General features: G+C 35.6%; 1 protein-coding gene across 3 annotated transcripts in view; it reads right to left on the bottom strand.

Moving 5' to 3' along the window:
* The window catches only part of pdzrn3b (PDZ domain containing RING finger 3b), a 112,404-nt gene that overhangs the window by 54,515 nt on the left and 34,747 nt on the right, over window positions 1–23,142 (bottom strand). The gene's annotated exons all lie outside the window — the stretch shown is intronic.

A 23,142-nucleotide genomic window follows, 5' to 3' on the forward strand; every position in this document is an offset into this window, starting at 1 on the left:
TTTGGGGTTTTGCATGTTAGGCACACAAGTATCTTATTTTCAACAATACAGTGGTTAAAGGTAGCACAGCTAATTTGTTGTGCACTCTGTCATAACTGGGAGAAACTAGACACTTCTGAAATGCTCCAGGGATCCCATGGACAGTCTATAGAGACTTTAATCCGTTCCTGTGGTTTCAGTACTGCACCACTGGATTAGATTGTCATCTATAGGCACCATGTGCAAACCACTTTTTTTTATAAATTGAGAGATACATTCTGGAATCTGTGGAAAGTAGCTGTAGACACATTTATTTCTTTAATAAGAATTTAAATAAGGCAATAGCTGGAAAGTTCAGGTGGGTAGCTGCGTCAGCATGCATAGGCTGCAAAGGAACAATAGGTTTATTCCATGCTGAAATGCTTTACTCCATTACTCACACCCGTAGAAGGCTCTACGGCCGAAACGTTGTGTTTTGTTTCTTCTTTTTTTCAGCGTGGAATAAACCTATTACTTGTTCAATAGCTAGAAAGGCTGTCATTAAAACTACCTACCAAAAGCAGTGAGCAGTTTTAAGATAACTTGATTCATAGTATAATACTAGCAGTAAGGTCACTTAGTCACGCACTGTGTTGTTTGAGGGATGACACACACAGTGGAAGCTGCAATCACGCACATTTCCGCTAGGGGGATTCTTGTTCTTTATTTGACTGTCCAAAACCCTCTAGATGACTTATTAAACTTGCAGATCACATACATTTCTCGGCTTCCTTTTAAAGAAAATTGTACTTTGAATACCCACAAAATTAAGGGAAGCAGCAAATTCAAATAAGGATTTATTACATGTAAAAATCAGTTTTGAAACACTAAACCTTTTATTGAATGAGTGCAGCTTAGAAATAATACATTGAATACCATTGTGTTATTTGTACATATGTCCTTGACCTTTGCATGTTTTAAAAGCTGTATTAATAGTAAGTTGTAATATTATGTAGTTTGTAGTATAACATATTCCATACTATTTAGAAAGACTCAATAAAACATATGGCTGTGTACAGTATCAGAGAAGTATTGCAGGCAAAAATTTAATCTGATAAAATTACAAACCAATTTCTCAGTTTGAAACAAAAGACTTGTTTTCTTAAATTTTCACTGTTAAATCACAGATTAACTGTTTAAAACACATCTTAGGTAACGGTCGGGGAATGGGATTCAAAAAAGAATATAAATACACGTACTTATACACACAGAATATATTTGATAGAAAGTTTTATTTTATTAAAAACCAACAGTGCAAGACTCAATTCTATAAGCCCATCATCAGTTTGCTAAGCTGTTTCTACACAGCAGACAGGAAACACCTGGGGACTTAAGTTGGCATGAGAGCAGATTCCCCAATTTACTTCAGAGGACAAATCCTGTGAATGCTTAACAAATATTTGTCTTCATTGTTGTACAACTGCTTAGATTTTCAGTCTCCAAATCATATTAATAAAGCAGTGCAATATTAGGCAAATCTCAAATACACAAATCTCCATTCCTTTAGAATCCAACTCCATCTTATATAACATGGTAAGACAACATATGGTATCTCTATTAAGAATTACTCAGGCCACACATTAGTTCCATGGCACATTGTGTCATAAGTAAAATGTGGTTCTGTTTTTCCTCAGCCTGCATTAATTCATCCAAGAAATCTCTTATATTTACATGCAGGTGTTCACATTTTGACTGAGCTCTCAGTTTTGAAAGCTTTTGCACACTTGAACATGAACACTCCTTTAAGGACACTCAAGTAAATGCAGTTTTAGATGCAACATCACCACAATGGCCAGCCACACATGTCAAAATGTAAACAGCTCGTTTTGGGAGAGGCATGAAAGCTGTTGTAATTATGTCAGTGGTATAACTGGTCATGAGAAAAAGTCCTACACATTGGTCATGATCTTAATCTGAAGCAAATTCCCAGGAATTAATAAAACCGGAGTTCATTAAACCACAGCCGAGAAGGAGAAAGTTTTGTTTCATTTGGCATACTGAAAAATCTATGTTGCTTTAGATACCACAGGCCTTAGATAAATTGTGTTCAGATGCTTGGAATTAAGAAGGAACACATCAAAACAATGCAATATACGGAATATTAGTTTTCTCATGTGAGCCATTGTTTTTCATCAGACGTTGCTTAAACGTTTTCATATCTTCAAGCAAGTGATCTCATGTGAAAGTTGGTTACATGTGGTATCAGTTTAAAAATAACTTCTGGTTTCCAAACTTTCCAAACAAAAAAAGACATTTTTCGACCTTTACATTTCTGCAGTACACTGTAAGAACCTCTACTCTTCTCAATCCAAACTGCTCTTCAATGTTTACTTATGCTATTTTTATTAAATTTCACAGTCCAGTGTTCAAAAAGGTGAATATGTAAGACCATTAACAAGTTTTGTCATTTATTTGTATTTGCATAACTGCCTGCAGTACTAAACTGGAATGACTTTTCAACAAATGTTTTTTTAAATTGTTTTCCCTCATTACTGAATGGCAAAGATGAACACTTAAATTACTTTGTATCATTTTCATATACTGTACATCTTTCAAAGGGAAAATTACAATGTACACTTTGTGGCCACTTTATTGTTAAAACCACAGTATACGCCAATTAATGTTTAAGCCACTTTTGTTTCGACAGCAAAGAAGCCTGTTTTAGGGGTTCATTTAGAGCAAGCAGTCAGGAGTGAAACACAATATTAAATCTGTTCTGTATGCAAGTTAGCACTTGCGGGCATGAATGAAGTTATTCTTTAACTCAGAATTACAACTTGTTAAACAGAAATGACTCTGATGTTTATGATGGGAACTACTACATCTGTATCATAAAACTGCAATAAGACACGTGCAACAAACAGTCTTACATCTGAAGTAGTGAAGTTTTCCATTCTTGGATTTTCAAAGGTTGTTTCCAGGAATGCAGTGAATCAGTGAAAAACTACAAATAAGTTTAACTTTGATAAGTAGATTCTTCTTCAAACAATGACTTCATATAAGCAAATGTGGTATCTAACACCCATCACTTCTAAGCTGGTTTACATATGATCTTTGTATTAAAGGCTCCATTCTGTTGAGGCTAATCCTTTGCTCAATGTACAGTATCTAGGACTAAATGTTGGTCTACTGGTGACCATATCTTTTCTTTTGCCGTCCCTCCTCAACTCTTTGAGACACAAATCCTTTGATTCTTATCACATCTAAACTTAAAAACTCACTTTTCTATTAGGGCCTATGTCTAACCCTGTATGTTCATGTTCCATTCTATTTTTATTGTACCCTTTCTCTCTTTTTTATCACAATGTATAGGCACCTTATAAATAAAGCATTAATAATATAATAATACTAATAAAGTAATAATAACACGGTAATTGTTTCCGATACTTGTATATAACCCAAATGTACATCAATTAATGTAAATATACGACAATCAGTTTTTCAGACTTGATCCTATACATTAATAATAAATGCCACGTAAAATAAATTTCACCCACTTCTTGCAGCTTAAATTAAACAAAAACACTTTGACTTTCCCATTATATATAATTATATTTTCTTATTACTTTAATTTTACATGAAAATCTTTCTCTTTACAGATAACATATGCTTTGTCATTTTTGGCTGGATTTGCATTTTCAAAGTTATGGTTACTGTCCAACACTCTGGAATACACGCATATTTTAATGAGAAATTTGTTTTTTAAAAATTGTTTTAGATTCCTGTGAAGGAGGATGTCCTTGGATGTTGGCTTTGAAGGCATTTTTTCCCATTAATATTTTTTTATATATAAATCCAACAATGACCTGTAGTTTATTTCATGCTTGGCAGATAGTCTTTGAGGATATATACTGTATGTATTGTACATTGCTACTTTACAAATTTCTTCAGAGAAAGAAAAAAAGAAACATTGGCTACCTTTCCAAGTCTTAAATAATAATCATGCAGATCGCCTTAAAAAGAGAAGTCCATATGAACTTGACTAGTCTAGCCTTCCCTATGCATGTTTTGAAGTTAAATTTACTTTTGAGAGAAAAAAAAAAGAGATTGCAAACTGCAACCTCATTTGAGATCTTTATGCCCATGGGTGCAGTAGTTCTTAGGCTATCACAGCCGGGTTTAAGCCTAGCTCTGATTAACAAATTAGTTAGCTTCTAAGCAGATCAGGTAGCAGTTGGAGGAGTCATTGACCCTTGAAAGCAGGATTAAGACTCCTTAAGGGCACTTATTACAGACCACTTACTCTATGTGCAAATCATGTCAGGTGTGCCCTGGTAGATTAGCAAAAATCTCTTTATAATGAATGAAAGAATACTTGGTCTTCATCTGTTCCCTTTGATGTAAGATCAGTCAATTTCAATAAAAGGAATTTTGAAGGACGAGACTCAGTAGAGTTTCAGCCAGATACAGGGTGCTGGGCAGATAAGGGGAGGTTTGGATTAACTGATCTACATACTCTGTGATTTAATTTAATTAAATTTATAAAGGAAAAATGATGGCCCTACTGACAGTCAAAGGTGGGGAGTACAGATTTAGAAGTGTTGTTAATCTAATTGAACTTAGTCTTTTGGAAATGGTCCAGCACTTTTATAAGGTCAGACATATCAGGAAAGGTAGATGAACAGCCCACAAAAGTGAAGTTCTGAATATATTATGGAAAGAGTAACACTGGGAGTTCTTTTCTTTATTCATACAAAGTAAACCTGGCACAGAAATTTAGGGGTAAGCTTTCAATATTAAACTGACAGCGTTGGCCCCTCACTTTCATCAAAGTAAGCTGAAAAGAGAGGATGAGAATGAAAACATTTACCATTGCTTTATGAATTACCAATGCAAAGGACCACAAATATGTAATTAAACTGTACATATGCAGCATTGAAAAAGAAACAAAATCTATCACCACAGTGTTAACAAAAAGTATTTTTTTAAACAAAAGAAGGAAAAAAATCTTAAGGTACAGTACTAAATCCCAAGAGCAATCATTTAAAGCTTGTCTAGGAAACAGTAAAGAGCAAGACTGACAGACACATTCAAGATTGCTGTAACAAGCAGGCTGCATTTCTTAGCCTTGACATCACTAAAAAACACTAGAAGGGGTCCCAGAGTTCACTGCTTAGTCTGCCTGGGACAAAAAACAACTGCTGTGCTTCAGAACTGTTTTCCTTTCCTGCTCTTGCCTTACTATTCCTAAAAAAAAAACCTACAATAATCCCTAGCTGATCAACAGCACTGTTTGAAAGCTCCTTTCTTCCGTAGCAATGATTGTGTTTATTAAAGAGTCAACATGTTTTTAATTTTAAAGCCCCTTTAGTAAAACTTACTGGTGTCTGAGTCATTGCAACTCCAGGGATTGGAATGTTCTAGAATTTATTTATTTCTACTACTCATTTCCCAGCTGGGCTCCATGACTGTTATTACACACAGCAGTCAAGGTAGAAAAAAAAACGTCAACAGGCTTAGTGCAGAGAACTAAATTTTGTGGTTTTTATTACTGTCTTTGTCTCTAAAGCATTTTTGTACAAATTTACATTACAATGCCAAAACTAATCCCCACAGAAGAAAATCTCCTATTGCTCAGTAATTCAGTCATTTCCTTTCTAGTTTTTAATTCTTGGTACCCTAGCACCCTTCCAAATTTTGTTCATCCTCTGTCAACTGTGTGATGAATTCTGGTGTCAATGAACTGTAAGAATCCCTCAACTTTGTAGATCTTCTTTCCCTTTGTTTTAAACGGGGATGATTGTAATATATCAAATAAAAGGTTCTCAGAGATTTCTCCTTCTGGACAGAATGGTAAATAATATATTCATCTGTATAGTTGCTGATTGTTGTGTTATCATTCTTACAGCTCATCACAGGATATTACACAAAGTTACAAATAGGAAACCATTGGGTATCCATATACTGTAGGACTGACAATACGAAATGTTTCTTTACACAAAGGTGTTGGAACAGGCTTCCCAGCAAGAAAGCTGAGGCCCCAACTTTGGGCTCCTCCAGGAGACAGACAATTAAGATTCACTTAGCTAACTTAACACTTAATTACCAAATCAGGACGATGGGACAAACAATCTTTTATTATCTCCAACCTTTATAATATTTCATACCTTTTATTAAAACCCATTTTGTTATAGGCCTTTCAATACTTTAATTTTCAAAACCACCAAGGAATGCCACTTATCCTTGAGTAGGATACAGCTAAATTTATTTATTCACTACTTCAAAAAGCAGAGCCCTAAAACCTAATGATGCAATCATTACACTCATTCTCAATGCTCAATCCTGCAATGTGGCCAATTATTCAATGTCAGTGCCTGAAGCAAATTCCTTTAAGCATTGAAAATTACTGTATGCAGCTCAAGCTATTAATGTAACCATCTACACTATATAGAATGACTAGAGCATTTTTAAGAACAGTCAACAGCATTAATGATACATATAGTACACAGGTGAGTATCCTCTTTGCTCTCACTAAGCCAGCTATAACTACACAAACATCAACAGTTGCAGCAGGATATTTTATGGTCCTTTATAGAGAAAAGCTTGCTCTGAATACCCAGTCCATATTACAAAAGCAGATGGTACTGACCGTGTGTAGCTAATTATCCATACTATCTGCATGACTTGGCCTCTCCCTATGGATTACAATCTAGCTCTATTCCTCTGGTCCTTTGTTACAATGCTGTTTAAGATCCTACTGTTGTTACCTCTGCCACACCATATGATGACTTTTTAATAAAAAAAGCCCAAGTGCTTCTCCCTTTAACTACCATTATAATTCAGCTATTAATGGAAACAATGTTTTTTGCTGGCAGGAAGAAGGACTACTTTCTACTGATGAGGTGTTTCAACTCAGTTTTTATTTGGTATTAAAGAACTGTTTTTTGTTCACAGTTCAAACTTTTAAATTCTTCAGAATTAGCAGGCAGCTGCCTAGAGGGAAATGTTTTCTTTTTTCCTGGCCTAAATCATTGAAATATTGGGAAATGGAAGCATCTGGGTTGTGCAAACAAAGTGGTCCAGTTATTCTTTTAATTTTTAGCTAGCAGAGGACCTTAGGCACACTTGATATAAACACAATCCAAATGCAGACATTTGAGCTCAAGATTACCTTCTATGTTTCCCATCTCTTAGTGAACAGACAGGGCAGGGACGCATACCACATACTGTATATACAAAGCCCAGCCAAAACTCAACAACATCACCACTTGTTTTTCATAATGTGGTATAAGGACTCAACATTAATATGTACAGTTTCCCAGCATTCCAGCTGCAACTACGTACAGTACTCCAGACTGTGGACTAATGGTATGTAGTAGTTTTAGTAGCTTTAAACATTATATGTTAAATACCTCTGAGCATCAATAGATCTGATGAACTCATAAGTTCAACGGTGTACACTTGTAAGACTCTTAAAGGTTTCTTAAATGTTCTAGAGTAAAATAAAAGAGAACTTTTATTTAGAAACCACACAATGAAGCTGTACATGTGGACTGTGAGATGTTTTGAAGCCTGACTTTCTATCTTTGAACAAAGAAAGGATAAAAAGAAAAGAGGCCTTTGGAAGATCTTGCTTCACGTTACTAATGCAGACAATGCATTTCTTTGTGATGTCTTGGATTGCTGACTTGATTTATCCTTAGGACTCAGAAAGAGAAGAGGTTTCAATGATAATCCTTTTTGTAAAAACTGCAAAAAAGGTAAAGGGATACTGAGAAAATACTAATTGGGAAGACTTCATGCAAAGGACATTTTGAGCTCATGTTTGGAGGCTCTAACGTGGAAGCCTTCTGAAACATTCACTATTGCTAGACGAGATGCATACAATTTCACTGGTAGATTGCAACGTGAAAACACATTCATGAAGTTTTAGAAACACGGTCCATGCTCTGAAGGACAACAACAAAATGTACTTCAGTTTCACATGTTTGAATTCACATTAACAGTTGTCTTCAATAGCATTTTTAGGTTACATGAAAAAGGGGATTTGTGGTTTTGGTTTGGGATATTAAGGTCTGGAACAGAAACAAAGTAGGATGTGTTGCTTTTGAAACAATATACCAAAGACGCCCTACTGTTAGATGGATATGCATCAAGGAATTAAAACTTTGTTTTCCCCAACATCTTACTTGGTCTTACTGAATTGCACTTAAACATCTGTTACATGCAAACACAAATTATACCATTTGCTAAAACACAGCTGATGCAAAGGAAAAAGAAAACTACTTTAATAGCAGTGCAGGGTCAGACAGGAAGACCTTCTCAGCGTGCATTTCTATGCACTTCTGTTTAAGTAATAGCAGAAGAAAGATGCCAACCTCTCAAAATAAGTTGGCACAATAAATTCTTGTTGCCCCCAAAATCAGACATAGACCTCTTTACTTTTGATAATTTCATCTTGGTTTTGTAGCCGAGGTCACAGTTTACTTTTTTTTTTTTACTCCCCCAGATTTCTTTATTTCTTTGAGGTTCTGCCATTGAACCAGATGCGTGGAGTGTGGGAGTGTCCTTTTCCTAGCTGTCAATTGAAACCTGCTTGAGACTTCTTGTCTACTTGAGTGGTCAGCTCAGAACCTCCATTCAACCTCCTGGCTGGTTAAGGTTTTAAACATCCCAGCTACCTCTTCTTCCCAAAAGAGTCAAAACCCAAACTACCCGATCTTTTCTTGCACTACTCTTTTGAAGTCTATCCTATAATAGCCATTAGATTTTTTAAACCTTTAACTCAACACAAAGTGGGATTAAAATTCTGGCAAGTTTATTTGCTCAACTTATGTTACAGTTGTAATAATTAAGGACGGTCTAGAAGTTACTGTTTAGAAAGGATTATGCAAAGCAGTAAGTCAATATAGGTTAAATCTCTATTACAGCAAGGCCAATACCGCAAGTAGGAAATTGCTCATAGTAAATGCTTCTTTTGTCCTCTGTGAAGAGAATAACAGAGATAGCATCAGGTTCTGGCAGTAATGATGAGCATTGTTTGAGTGACATAATGGTTTGCAGTGTTTTAGCATTCGTACATTGTGAAAGACAACTGAGAATATGAGCTGCAAGTTACAATCTCACACTTTTCCAGAACAACCATTGGAAGAGTTTGTCACAACAAAGTTTCTTGAGATGGTATCAAATGTGCTAATAAAATTCTACATATGGGTATATGTATAAACAGAAAGGGGGATAGATCATAAAGTATAACATGTGAAGCTGTACTTATACTCCAGATCAGGGATTTATAGAAAGGATTAAGTTCTTACCTATAAAAAAAAACAAAACAAGCCAGTCAGGCATGGTTTCCCAAGAAGCTTTATGTAGAATTATGTCAAGACTCTCAGCGTTTTATAAAATGTTGGTTCTCAGAAGGTGTTTTGAGATGCCTAAAAATGATCAACATGCATTAGTAATCATTCAAGATATTTCAACAGGAGACTGCTGAAGGCACTGACGTGACTGTTTCTGGTTAATAACAGAGCAACACTGCCCGAAACATATTGGCTCATAAACAGTACTCCAGAGATTTAATAATATTTAATTAATCTGCCTCCAGTAGATCACAAAACAGTCAACAGCTGTGACACATAACATAAAACATTATTCTGTCTTTTAGCTTAACGTCTATCTTTTCAAACTTTTCTTTTTCTTAACCTGAGTCCTTTTCACCCAGGATCATCCTAATTATGCTCCACCCATTTTCTAAATTCTGGACATTTCAAAGCTTTAACCTAATAACATAAATTGAATAACATTTTGTGTCTTGGTAAAAAAATACTAAAAATAGTTCACACAGTTTGTCAGCCCGCCATGGATAAATACAGCTTTCGTACAAAGGTACTTATTACATTTAAAGTTTTAAATTACAATGTCATGATTTATGTGCAATAGGGAAAATAAGTGATACATATTACTGTGAAACAGACATGAAAAGCAAATGAAAAAAGCTATGGAAGGTTTTGCAAAGCAAATAGTTTAGCATTTCAGAAAAAAATAAGTATATTTTTCTTAAGTCAGTTTTCAGCTACAGTAGTTATTACTTTTACAGTATTGTAGTTATTTTCATGTTAATCCAAAGGAAGTAACCCAAGTGACTATTTTTTTTCTTTGAAATCCTTCCGTATATACACATAGCTTCAGTTTGTCAAGCATCATGATTATATTTAGTAAGATCACAGCACTCTCTTAGCCCTTGATATGATTAGCTTTTATTTCTGAACTGGGTTAAACTAAATCAGTAACAAACTTTGAATGTAATTATTTTATTCTTAATATTTTACACATGTGCCAAATATAAATCTTTTGCTGTTCACCAAAATGTTAAAAACCATTTTGGTGTACTTGTTCATGAAATGTTGGTCCACAGGAAAGACCATACTTACAGTAAGTAGTGCATAGTCCACCAGCACTACTTAAGAGTAGCAACCTGGTTTTCCTTGGAGGTCTCCCATTCTAGTACCGGCCAGGCCAAATAAATGAAGTTTTCATAAACAGTGTATACCATTATAGACGTTTTCCCAAAAATATATACAGTGTATGGTTTTGATGGCTGGACAAAAATAATTGCTCTCAGATGTGTGTTAGCCTTATTTTCAACTTCAGTCTCATCTTATAAATGCAATTATTATGTTGTATTTGATAAAAAAAAGCTGATATCATGATTGGATGAATAAAATGATGTAAATGCCAATGTGTTGTCTAAAATGTAACTGCTGAAACATTCACCATAATAAATAAAAATTGTAACTTCAAATAGCAGAACTGCATTGCAAGAGACACTCCCATTGCTATACAGTATATAGCAAAATAAAATCAGAAATTTGTTGAAGTATTGTTTTTTCTTTCCTTATATACAGTAAGTGGGGGTACGCAGTTTGCACCCTATTCAAAAGACATTAAAGCGCTCTTGATTTATTGTGAAAAGGTGAAGCTTCCATATAATTCCCTCTCCTTCATCATGACCTAGGGTCTGGGATTTAACAGGTTAATTCCTAATCCTTCTTGCTAACATCAAAGAGGGATTAATTGACAAAATTAAATGAAGCAAGAACGAAGCACAGGAACATAAGACCAAAGCACACAGCAGTGCTTCTATCCTAATTTTACACGTTACTAAACAAATTTTCCAAAAGCTAATACCAAGCGTACCGTGAAGGTTTCTTGAGGGCTTTTGATTACTTCTATGGCATAATGAATATAACTACATTTTACTGAGAACTGTGATCTCATTTTCAACAACTTAGAAAGTAGGTATTGAAGGTATGCTTCATGTATTTTCACCACTAAAGCAAAGCACTGTTCTTAACAGTCAGTTATGCAGCCATTTTAATTTCTAGGACTGCCAGATAGCTTTTAATTGCCTTAAAATAATAAAAGTACCAACTGCTATGGAAAAAAAAAACAGCATAACTTTAAATGTTAGATGCATGAAGGTTATTCACCCAAGAAAATGGGAGAGTATGAGTTTTGAGAAATTCATACAAGCAAATCCAAATAGAAAAATGGAAAAAATAATTTGCACTCTGGCAATGTCTGACCTAGCTATATTTCTATCCAGATTCAGCCAATATTTATTTTCCATCTTTAAAACAAACCAAAAGCTTGTCTTTTGTCCAGCTGTTTTCTCTTCATGGCAGCCTGAGACTCGGATAAACCTGACCCACATATGTTGGCCTAGAACTGGGGGAATTCAGGCACCAGACTTTTTATTCAGATTTAAAACACATTGACATGAAATTTAGGCCTGATGCATGAAGATAAACACTTTGACAGTGGTGTTAACTAAAATGTTTCTAATGTAATTAAAAAATACGGGAAGTTGCAGAACACCTCTGGTTTTATTTTCAATTGTATTGATTTTATTTTCTATACTCTTGTGTTCTGTATAATAATTAATAATAATAATTGCTTACACTTATATAGCGCTTTTCTGGACACTCCACTCAAAGCGCTTTACAGGTAATGGGGACTCCCCTCGACCACCACAAATGTGCAGCATCCACCTGGATGATGCGACGGCAGCTATAGTGTGCCAGAACGCTCACCACAGATCAGCTATCAGTGGGGAGGAGAGCAGAGTAATATAGCCAATTCATAGAGGGGGATTATTAGGAGGCCATGATTGGTAAGGGCCAATTGGCCAGGACACCGGGGTTATACCCCTACTCTTTTCGAGAAGCGTCCTGGGATTTTTAATGACCACAGAGAGTCAGGACCTCGGTTTTACGTCTCATCCGAAGGACGGTGCCTGTTTACAGTATAGTGTCCCCATCACTATACTGGGGCATTAGGACCCACATGGACCACAGGGTGAGCGCCCCCTGCTGGCCCCACTAACACCTCTTCCAGCAGCAACCTTAGGTTTTCCCAGGAGGTCTCCCATCCAGGTACTGATCAGGCTTACACCTGCATAGCTTCAGTGGGTTGCCAGTTGTGAGTTGCAGGGTGATATGGCTGCTGGATAATATATGCTGGATAGTATATGCTGCTTTTTTAAATACATTTCCTGGTTAGCTTCAATACTTAAAAACTATGAATGCTTTGGTGACAAAGGACAGCCACTATGTCATCCCTATGCCATCAAGTGTACAGGCTGTGGGAGGAAACCAGGGCACCCAGAGAAAAGCAGATGGACATGGGGAAAATATGCGAACTCCACACAGATAGCACCACAGGAATTGGACACAGGGCCCCAGCGCTGCCAGTCTGCAATGCTAACCTCTGTGCTCAGTTCCACCCTACATGCAAATATATTGTGCCATGATTATACTAATAAATATCATGAATTACTTGTATTTCAAACAGGAAAATATAAAAAAGACTCATGTTCAGTAAGGGAGCCCACTACTCCCTTATATGGAGCTGTAAAGTATATATTTATTCATCTTTCTGAATTCCCCGAATCATCATGAAATATTTTTCCTGCTGTTATGAAAGGTGGTGATTAAGTGGAGGAGTGGCGACTAAGAGAAAATGTGTGTTACTCTGCCGAATATGTGGGGCACTAGCTGATACATGGCTTTCCAGCAGAGGCAGAGAATAGGAGTATTTCACACTCTCCCTTTTAAGAAAAAGAACTACCCTGCAGGCAGATAGCTGACAGACTTATGCCCCTGGATTTTTAATGCTCCTTTGTTGTGTTGCAGTGACACATAAGGGAATGGACATTTCTAATCCACATCTAACCATGCATGGCATCAACCATTAAGAAAAATGGACAAGTCCTGGTCTGAAACTATCCCTTTTTGTGGGATGTCTAATCTACATCTTTGTAGCTATTTTTCAAGACACAACTTACAACAAAATGAATAAAGAGGAAATATTTTACATCTGGAAATCTGATAAAAGGGCTTTTTTCAAGGGTGATACTCTGAAAGCAGGCTTAAACCTGACAACAGTGGAGAGTCTTTGATATGACAAGTCTTGTATTAGGAGGTGGACAGAGTGCAGAAGCAGAGATACAAATCTCATTACTTTAAGGTGCCTTCGCCGCATATACTGTAATCAGCTCTGGGAAGGATACCAGGCTTTTGGCAAATGTGGTTTGTCTACAGGTTTAATTTTAGAGTCGAACCACTTTGTCAAAACTAGTCAGTCTGCCTAGGTTGAAAAAAGAGAATTCACAACATTTGCAAAAGGAAACACTTCACACCCAATCATACCAAGCTGAGGCTGAGGTACATATAATATATCCTATATAATATAACTTACTTCCCAAAGTTAAAATTTAAGTAATGTTGACATTATCAGTAAAGTATCCACCCATGCAAGAAAAATACTATCAAACATTATTCATACTGTACATAAGAACAAATCGTCATTCCATATAAACAACAGAACATGCTAAGAACATAAAACACATTTGGCACAAAATAATGGGATACATTCATATAATGAAAAAACACAAATGTCAGAACAATAACGGCAAAGAAAGTAAAATGATCTTTTTCAAAAACTCTTTTTTCTTAAAAACATTTTTTCTTATTTTTTTTTCAAAAATTAATTCTAATCGCCTGTACAGAAATAGCCGTTTTAACCAAATTATTATGCAGATATATACTGTGTAAATCGCTCATGTATGTTTCCTCTGTTCTGTACCAGCAATTTTCTGAAAACACACATTTAGACACATTTGCATCTTCTGTAAAAATATTGCTTTGAACACGTACAGAAAGTGTTACAGGAACACTTCTGAAAGCTAGTTCTTTTTTCCTTACCTTTTATTTCTTTCTGTTTGTTTGAATGAGATGCAAACATAAAACAGAATACAAAACAGCACACTTGGCTATCTGCTTTTCCACTTCAATATTACAGTATAGACTCGGTGGAGTCAATACAGCTGTTTCCAGTGGCCATAAAGGCAGCTTTTAATTGAATCTGAATGCACAGCAGAGGCTTTTAATTTTACCCTGCTATACAAGCACGCACTGGGCACGCTCTGAGCGACATTGTGGCTGTCTGAACTTACGTAAATGGGCTGTTACAGCTTCTCAGACTTGACATTGCTGTGCTATCTATCCTGCATTAGAATAAACCTAGAACAATTGAGTGTGGCTATTGAAAAATGAAGGGTTGGTGGAAGGGGGAAAGGACAGTCTTTGTGAAAACTTATCTCTGCTTTCCTACTGTTCTAAAAATCAGTTTTGTGAGGCAGAATAAATTAGCAACATAATGTCACAATTTTTTTACCTTCGAAATTATCAAGCAAATGCTGCTTGCATTTTACTTACAGCTGTTTGAGCCAATGTGCTAGAAAACTGATCAGGGAGAAATTAAAGTGTTCTAGTGACTCAAGTGTAGTTGTATTTAAGTTTCAACAAGCCCAGCCTATTTAAAACACAATTTAATTCAGTGATAATTCAATGAGGTCTTCAAAAGACATTATGACACAGCTTTTTTTTCAGAGCTCTCTTTCTGATTCTATTCAATACATTGCATGCTCTGAAAACAATGGAAAACATTGCATGGGCATGCAATGAAAGCCAAGAGCTGTGTAATTTCTCGATTCAGTAACTTACAAAGACTCGTAGATACTCATATGGATTTCATTTCAACTCTGCTGTAGGTAAGACAAAGGGGAAAAAGGGAAGTTGAGTGCATTGAGTAAACATTTTAAGAAAACCAGCAAACCTAAATTTAAAATCTAGGCCCCCTACTGTACTTAATGTGTTGTGGTGCTGTGAAAAGTATTTTTTTTAAAGTATGTTGAAATCTGCAACCACGCAGGGCTAATAACAAAAATGCTGAGCAACTGTTCAGTTATTTTAGAAAATGTGGGATTGTTTGGCAGTGACAGTAATCTTAAAAGAAATTGAAATCAACCCTTTTCCATCAACTGTAATCCGCCCAATGGTGATGGTAAAAATGTATGTTTAACCCTCCATGCACCAACAAAACATTAATTGTGCAAACGCCTTTACTAAAAGTCTAAAGAAAAAAAAACAAGTTGTTGCACTGATTTTTCAAAGAGGCACTGTTTTAATAAAAAGAAATCTAAACACATGTAACAGGATGTAACTGTGATTTATAGCTGTCACAATTAAACATTTCTCTATTAGTATATGTTACTGCCTTATCACAAAGTCCCACATTATTCCATTATTTATTAGTGAATTAGTTTCAAAATGGAAAACCAAAAAAGCACACAAAAACCTACACACAAGAATCAGTAAATAACAGATCAGCAAATCATTTAAAGTGTAGGGAACACTTTACAAAGGTGGGAGGGGATGAAGGGGTAAAGATTAACACACACAAATAGCAGCTATTTTGCTTAATATTTTCTAAGGTTTACAGAAAATAGGATGACAGAGATTAAATAAATAACATCTTTAATGTTTTATCAAGAGTGCTAAAAGGAATAAAGTCAACATAAAAGCTTCGGCAAAGTCATTTTTTACTCGCATTTTTGTAAAATTGCATCTGGAGATGTTTAAATGTCATTAAAATATGCACTGGGTGAACTGGCGGGGCTCAGATTACTGCCAAAAATGGTCTGTGAACCACAGATTCCTTGTGCTTTTCTACATCACCGAGGTTTGCTTTGAGGCCCTTATCTAAACATTTAGCACATCTTTAACAGTCAAAAAAGAGCTTTTTACGATTCATATGTCTGCATTGTAATGTGGTACACAAAAGTGGTGCCATATTAATTTATTCAACTAGATCTTAAACCAGGAAAAAGAAACACAAACCAGTCAAAAAACAAGCAGAAAGCGCTCTAACTTTCTTTCAGTTTGTCTCAGCTATACCAGTGCCAAGAAAAACAAGGTCCTGAGCAATGTGGGGATTTGATTTCAGCAGTGAGGCATTGCAGGAAACAGTGTTCCTCTGAGAGGGGAAGACAGTCTGCATGTCGGCACACTAAGAAGAGAGCTAAACAAACTCCATTCTGTTTTCAGATTTCAAATAACTACAACGTGAAAATGTAAATGTTTATGAGCAATCATTCTTTGATCATGAAAAATGATAAAAGTGGTAAAAAAGATGGGCTGTTAGAAAATTCCAAATCTTATTTGGTGATCTCTTCCAGCACCGTGCACTGAAAATTCTGTAATTCCACTAAAAAAATCTGACACCATCCAAATTAGGTGCTGGAATCCATTAGTGTTAAGCTCTGTTCTAATGTCTGATATTTAAACAGGGAGAATTCACTGAGGTTAACATGTTAGTTTTAACAGAAAGACTGATGCCTTTTGCATATTGGCTGCCTTTGTGTGAGGCAGTGAGAGTCACTTTAAAAAAACAATATCTTCAGGTTTAATTTCAGAATATGAAAGTCCATGTTTCAGGGTAGACTATATCAAAAAAATATAAACCGAGTACAGCTTACAATACATAAATGTCACATACAGTAAAAGAAAGATTATAGAAGACGGCCATTTCAACCATCTATCTCATTTGGCTGCCTGCCTTGCACTACTACACTATAAACTATAGGATTGATCTAGAATGTCCATTATGTTACAATCACACAATTTGGTGATTTTCTCTCGATTTTCATTTGTTTATAAGCTATCAACATCAAATTTAGCTTGACTCAGCTTCAACTTTTAAGTGCCTATGCTATGATTTTTTTCTTCCTGTTATTGTATTGCAATATAAAATAATAATAATAATAAACTTGATTTTATATAGCTCCTTTAAAGGTATAATCTGAAACTGCTTTCCAGTAGGTATAAAAAAGGATAAGGATAGCAAATTACAAAATGAGCATACGAGAAACACAAGCCGTTAGAGGTGCAGCAGAAGATACACAGTTACTAGAAATGGAGCAGACACGGACACTAATTCAATAAAAGTAAAAAATCTGAAAAGAAAGGTTTTGAGTCTAGATTTAAATGCCCTCAGGGTAGGTGAGTCTCATATCCTTGTGAGTTCCAGAGCTTTGGGACACAGCAATAGAAGGTCTTGTCACCCCTAGAATGTAAACGAACTTGAGGGACATCTAGAAGACCAGGGTCAAACAAATGAAGGTTGCAAGGTGGGAGTAAAGAGATAATAAGTCAGATAGGTACTGAGGTGACAAGCAATGTAGGGCCTTGTACAGTACATGCGCATGAGGATTTTGAAGTCAACTAGAAACCTGATAAGAAGCCAGTGCAAGGACTCCCAGAGAAGTATAAAGATTAATCCTGAACTTATGTCACTTATGGTTCTATTTCATTATGGATTTCAAAGACTTTTATACATACAGAGATTACAACATTGCAGGGCCCATTTGTATATGTGGCATTTGGTCATTTCAAACTCTTTGTATTAATTTACCATTTATTAAATCATACATGTTCCGATCCACTTTCTTTATGCAGGTTAATTTATTGTTGTGGAATTGGCAGAATCGTACTTTTACCTTTCTTTCAGTGGAGGTACTATTTACAGTGCTTCTGGAACTCCTAAAGGGTTTAGTGAAACTCCGAAACAATGTATGGACATCCGTGAAGATCATGAATCATGGGGGATGTGAATGTACTTCTTTACAGTCAGAGTTGTAAATGACTGGAACAAGCTGCCTAGTCATGATGCTGAATTCAAAAAATGGATTGGAGCCTCAGAACAAGAAGGTATTAGCAATAAGACAGTATATTATTATATATAAGCTAGGGTTTGCAATTTACTGAAGATGAGTTACCCATTTAGGGCAGTTCTTTGTTTTGTCTCATTGAGTCTTCTGCATTTTACAGATTATATAGAGTGCAGTACAAGTTATGCACTGAAAGCCAAAGAAAACTTTAGAAATGGATTTTAACTGGAATGGACCGCTGACACTTTGGTGCGATATCCTTCACTGAAAAGAAATGGATATATGCTATGTAGAAAATACTGTAGATTTCCTGTATGTTTTCTTCAGGTTACATTTCAAAGTATGATAAACCAGAAACATGAGTATAAAAAAGAACATTAACACTGCTCATAACTTTGTGATGTCAATACTGTAAAAGATGCAAAAATGGTTCAGGCTGCTGGACAGCTATATTCTTATCATTCGTGTCTGAGAGACGTGACTGTGAGAGAAAAGTCAATGGATTTTTCAACAAACCCTTCTTATGCTGTCTGTTAAGAACACAACTGAAAATTGCAGGACAAGCTACAGTAAATCTATCAAAGATGCACGTAAAAAACATTTTTTCTACAGAAGACAGATTTGCTTTTCTTGGCAACTGGGTTGTAATACAAGGTCTTCTTAGAAACTGATAGCATAACAGCTGCAGGATTTGGGCCATTAACGTTACTCATTGTTAAACCTTCACTCTTTTGCTTTCTTTTTTCAAAGTAAAAAGGCCGTTTTAGAAAGCCTATACCACAGGTTGGAGATTTAACAAGATTTAACTACACCCACTTCTCCCATAATGCAGCAGTTATAATCATACATATTATGCAGATGTTCTTGCCATAAGTACAGACAATGCAAACCATATTACATGAGACTGCACCAAAAGCCCAATTGTACTTAAAGGGTGCTTTACAATATGGGTTCACTGCTTTAATGGCAAGAATCTTATGTCTTCCATATTTCACTGAAATTCCAAATTAATTGAACTTCTGCACTTTGCACTTTCCTCTGACAGTTATAAAAGAACAGAGACATTTTGGGGTTACTCACAGTTTAAGTGGATGCCACAGAAAAAAAGTTCATTTTCTGCAAATGTTATGCTATTGAATGCAGTTATCTGCCAAGACCCATCACAAGACAACACTGCTTTCATTTTTTCTTCTTCTTTGATTTCTGACACTGTAAGCACTGTTAGCTAAATTCCTTTATCATTGTCCTTTGACATTGTCTTTTAGCTGCATTGCAGTAGCTACTGGTATAACCACAGCCAGGTCTAGATTCATGACAAATCAAGACAGAACGTGCCCTGTTGAGAAACAGTTATGTAACCATCACCCTTTTTCTGTTTCTGCTTGAAAAACATATTTTTAGCCAGAGATCTAAATTGTGTCAAGACAGACCTTTATCGCTGTGAAGGTGAAAATGTCACAAAAGCAATTTTAAAAACATCATAATAAAGAATGACCTGAATAAATGTGAAATATGAAAGGCATATGAAAGTTCTACTAAACAATGAGTACACAAAATTTTAAAATTGATAGATGTGTTCTCTTTTCGTAGCAAAACTTTAGAATTACTGAAGACAAAATATGCCAGGAGCTCTCATAAAAGAGACCGTATACTAGGAAGACTAGCATATCTTGAGCGAATAATGACTGCATGCACCCTAAGCCATTAGGCTTTTACATTCTGATTTTATACAAACTGAATCTAAATCCTCAAAATGTAATGTCCTAAACAGTAATGTACTTAACAGCTTGTCAAAGGCATTTCTCACATTTTTCCCCAGGGTGCTGATAGATTCAAATGTAAATCATACAAGGTCTGCACTGTTAAAATAGGCCCTTCTTAAATCTGGGCACCAAAATAGAGCTACAGCATATTATACTTCAGTTTGAAGTATACTTGAACATGGCAAAATTTCACTGAGTTTCTATTATCAAGGGCATGGGACTGACAGAAGGTGTAATTTACTAGAAACACTAGTGCAATTAAAGAAAAAAAACAAGTATGCTGACTTTTTAATTTCCCTTCCTTGCTTCCTTTTAATCCTCACCTCCTGGTTTCTGGCCTCTGTTACTTTCACATTTCCGTTCTGTGTTCCCACAGACAAGCTTCTTTGCCACAGGTCATGTCTGCCTTTCCTGTATGAGCTGTATTTTGGCATATCATGGCCCTTTGCCCATTTGATAATCTTAATGAACCTTTATTTCAAAATTCCTTTGGTGCCAACAAAAGATAATAATAGGATAGCTAGGATATAAACACACAGGGTGCAGCAGTATTATTAGAGTACTGTGTAACATGGCTGGGAACAGATCAGTCAGCACATTAAACTTCTAAAGGTTAGACATCAAGATGCCTTGTTTCACACAGAAATATTAATGGGATGCCCACAACAACAGAGAATGATTATTGAATTCTGTTTTTAGCAGTGCCCTTGGTTTTCTCAGATATTCTGATACATGATCTACAGTAACAGGTTGTGGCAGGAGTGAATAGCAAAATACATCTACTAAATGTCAAGCATTCGGACGACTCAGCATACTTCTCCATTTGTGACAGCATTGTTCAGAAAGATTGATCAACCATTTTTAAAGAACTTATTTAAGTCTGAAGAAGTTGATAAAAAAAGTTAAGGGAAAACGTGTAGCACTATATAAATAGAGCAGAGCTACAAAAAAATATCAACAAGTTACTGATGGTGAAAAAGGAGTTCTCAGCTTCAATAACAGCGGTGGATTAAGGGAATGACTGATTACTATGAAAAAACAGAAAATGTAGTGCTTTGTATTACCATGACTGTAATTACACTGACTTCAACTAAGATTTTAATTAATTAGCCAACTGCAAAGGTCTCAAAAGAGTATCTAAACTGATAGCTACTTCTTTGTTATTTAATTGTGCTTGACTTTCCTCTAACAAAGCACAGCAGAAATTATGCTTTAGCGTAGCCTTGGAATCGTTTTAAATAAGATCATTGTTTTAGCCTAATTACTTCTGCCACTTCACTAATCACTGTATTTGGCAAAGAAGCACAATGCAATGTTACATTAAAAATCTATATTAGTATTAAGTTAAACTATTCATTCGCATTACACACATCAAGAGAATTGGATTATCACTAATTTCTATTCAATATTCTACCCATCAGTTGCCTTTAAATGCACATAATATCAATATCAGTACGAACATTTTCAGTCTTTACAACAGATATTAATGTTAACAATCATGCCAAACCTCTGTACCATATAGGCAACGGTAGATAGGAAGAGAACTCTAACTAGAGTTGACTCTAACTGTCAACTCTAAGGTTGACAGTATTGAGTTATAGATTAGGAAAGGATTACACAATGAAAATACCATCCAAAACCAGGAAAAGACAGACTCATTTGTGTTATGGTAGTGGTAATCATCCTGACAGATTTTAAGAAACAAAATTGGACATGTTTCACTATATCCAATGATGCCATTTAAATTAGTGTGACTGAAATTAAAATCTGAGGCAGTGTGACATGATTAAAAGAAAAAACGTTTGGAGTGCTCCAGGTACAAAGACATCTTGACACAACACTGCAAAATAGGACAATCATGATGATAACATCCTCAGCATGACACGCAAAAATGGAAACACACCGTTTATACCAAATATAAGATGTCATTAAAAGGAAAAACCTTTGCAAAATGCACAGAGAAGAATAACAAGCCACAAATTTATATGAGCACAGAGAACTGAGGGTTGTTCTCATGAATTAAGATTGCCATGGCTGCAGAGCACTTACTGTAGAACAGTTGATTGACAACTCTTGGTTTCCAAGTTCAATGCCAGACTAAGACATGTTCTGTTTGGAGAATAAATGTTCTTGTCTTATTTACAGTTCATTGGTTTTCATTGGGTTTTCCCATATGCGCCTAATTTCGTAGTGTATGCTACTGGTGTAAACCAGTTAATTACTGACAACAACTTGTGCTTGTGTATGTCCAAGAGCCCTTGTACTTAGCAGGCAGTGTATTGTGTGACCCTTTTCAGATATTGGTTGAAAAGACTGACAGTCACAAATTCCAGCCTGACTACTAAACTGTTCGACTGCTGGCATTAGAACAAATTTACTTAACAAGGTTCACGATCCATGCACTCCTAAAGTGCCCATTTTAAGAGTGTTGCGGCCTGGCGAAATTAATTTACACTGCGTACCCACCCAGAGATTGGCAAAGACACCATTAACCATTCATCCATTTTCTAACCGCTTTGTCCTATTCAGGGTTATGGTTGAGCCGGAGCCTATCTTGGCATACAACTGGCACAAGGCAGGATACACCCATCATAGGATGCCAATTCATTGCAGGGCAGGAACCATTAACGTTAATTCACAATTCAAACTGATTTCATTTGCTGCACAACCTAGAAGCATTAGAATAGTAATTCCATGTTTAACTGTATTATTATTATTGTTGTTGTTGTTAATAATAATACTTGTAAAATGCAAAAAACAGATCTATATGTTTAGTTCCTTACCAAAAATTATATTACCTTAATTATATTAATAATTATATTAGCTGACAAAGCTATTGAACATAATTCATGACCTGAAAGAGTCACTGATGGCTTGTCTTGCCCTATCATACCAAATTACCTCTTAGTAACTAAAAAATAAAATTCCACAGGCAATTTTAAAAATGTATTTCTAGACATAACTGTCAGAGCAGTCCTAACATTCTGTTCTGCATGTTATTACAAAGACCAACTGAATGAGAACCCATAGAATATTTGGGTAACATAGCCCTAGCAATTAAAATGATAATTTATATATTAAAATTATAAATGTATAATACATTTATTTTTGTTGGAGGTATTAATCTGCTTGTAGACCTTTAAAGAAATATTTCATGATATCCATTACTTTCTTTCTGTGGCCTGATACATTTTTAGAACAGTGGAAATACATACTATACACACATAAACACACCATAATTATTAATATTCTTAAGCATACACAAGCAAAATAGCAATACCTTCTAGCCTAATCTAGGCAGACCAGGCAATGTTGTTATGATTCATTATGAATATAACAAAATTATAATTA

The sequence above is a fragment of the Lepisosteus oculatus genome, chromosome 4 (genome assembly GCF_040954835.1).
Source record: "Lepisosteus oculatus isolate fLepOcu1 chromosome 4, fLepOcu1.hap2, whole genome shotgun sequence".
In the NCBI taxonomy this organism is placed as follows: domain Eukaryota; kingdom Metazoa; phylum Chordata; class Actinopteri; order Semionotiformes; family Lepisosteidae; genus Lepisosteus; species Lepisosteus oculatus.